The 1,526-nt window shown below is 38.7% G+C and overlaps 1 non-coding gene across 1 annotated transcript; it reads right to left on the bottom strand.

The window, feature by feature from the left end:
• Window positions 1-892: 892 nt before the first annotated feature.
• LOC130950586 (small nucleolar RNA R71) lies at window positions 893-1,000 on the bottom strand. The gene has a single exon (XR_009073640.1). It is a non-coding gene; the product is annotated as a small nucleolar RNA R71 (small nucleolar RNA).
• Between the last annotated feature and the right edge of the window lie 526 nt (window positions 1,001-1,526).

The following is a 1,526-nucleotide window of genomic DNA, read 5'->3' as shown; positions in this document are numbered from 1 at the left end:
AATCACATCTTTTTCAAAACAGTTTTTAATCATATCTTTTTTATTTCTAATTTCAAAATCTTTTTCAAAAATTACTTGATCTCTTTCTCACTCTTGATTTTCGAAAATCAAATTAAAGTTTTTCAAAATGTTTTTAAAATCTTTCACTTAATTTTCGAAATTTCTTCCTCTCTTTTCACATCCTTCTATTTATGGAGTACCACTCCTTCTCAATGCACAATTCGAACTCTATCTGATTAAAGTTCGAATTCTTCTACCTCTTCCTTCTATTTTTCTTTTCCTCTGACACCTCAAGGAATCTCTATACTGTGACATAGAGGATTCCATATTTTCTTGTTCTCTTCTCTTTCATATGAGCAGGAACAAAGACAAAGGCATTCTTGTTGAAGCTGACCCTGAACCTGAAAGGACCTTGAAGCGAAAGCTAAGAGAAGCTAAGGCACAACTCTCTATAGAGGACCTGACAGAAATCTTCAAAGAAGAAGACATGGCAGCCGAAAACAACAACAATGCAAACAATGCAAGGAAGGTGCTGGGTGACTTTACTGCACCTACTCCCGACTTCTATGGGAGAAGCATCTCTATCCCTGCCATTGGAGCAAACAACTTTGAGCTTAAGCCTCAATTAGTTTCTCTAATGCAACAGAATTGCAAGTTCCATGGACTTCCATTGGAAGATCCTCATCAGTTCTTAGCTGAATTCTTGCAAATCTGTGACACTGTCAAGACTAATGGGGTTGACCCTGAGGTCTACAGACTTATGCTATTCCCTTTTGCTGTAAGAGACAGAGCTAGGACATGGTTGGACTCACAACCTAAAGAAAGCCTGGACTCATGGGAAAAGCTAGTCAATGCCTTCTTGGCAAAGTTCTTTCCACCTCAAAAATTGAGTAAGCTTAGAGTGGAAGTCCAAACCTTCAGACAGAAGGATGGAGAATCCCTCAATGAAGCTTGGGAAAGATACAAACAATTGATCAGAAAGTGTCCATCTGATATGCTTTCTGAATGGAGCATCATAGGTATTTTCTTTGATGGTCTCTCTGAACTATCCAAGATGTCTTTGGATAGCTCTGCTGAAGGATCTCTTCATCTGAAGAAGACACCTACAGAAGCTCAAGAGCTAATTGAAATGGTTGCAAATAACCAATTCATGTACACTTCTGAAAGGAATCCTGTGAACAATGGGACAAGTCAGAAGAAAGGAGTTCTTGAGATTGATACTCTGAATGCCATTCTGGCTCAGAACAAGATATTGACTCAACAAGTCAATCTGATTTCTCAAAGTCTGTCTGGAATGCAAAATACACCTGGCAGTACTAAGGATGCTTCATCTGAAGAAGAAGCTTATGATCCTGAGAACCCTTCAATGGAAGAGGTGAATTACCTAGGAGAACCCTATGGAAACACCTATAATTCTTCATGGAGAAATCACCCAAATTTCTCATGAAAGAATCAAGAGAGACCTCAACAAGGTTTCAACAACAATAATGGTGGAAGAAACAGGTTTAGCAATGGCAAGCCTTTTC

The sequence above is a fragment of the Arachis stenosperma genome, chromosome 1 (genome assembly GCF_014773155.1).
Source record: "Arachis stenosperma cultivar V10309 chromosome 1, arast.V10309.gnm1.PFL2, whole genome shotgun sequence".
Classification (NCBI taxonomy): domain Eukaryota; kingdom Viridiplantae; phylum Streptophyta; class Magnoliopsida; order Fabales; family Fabaceae; genus Arachis; species Arachis stenosperma.
The sequence above is the reverse complement of the archived record's forward strand: the minus strand, read 5'-3'. Positions and strand labels throughout refer to the sequence as shown.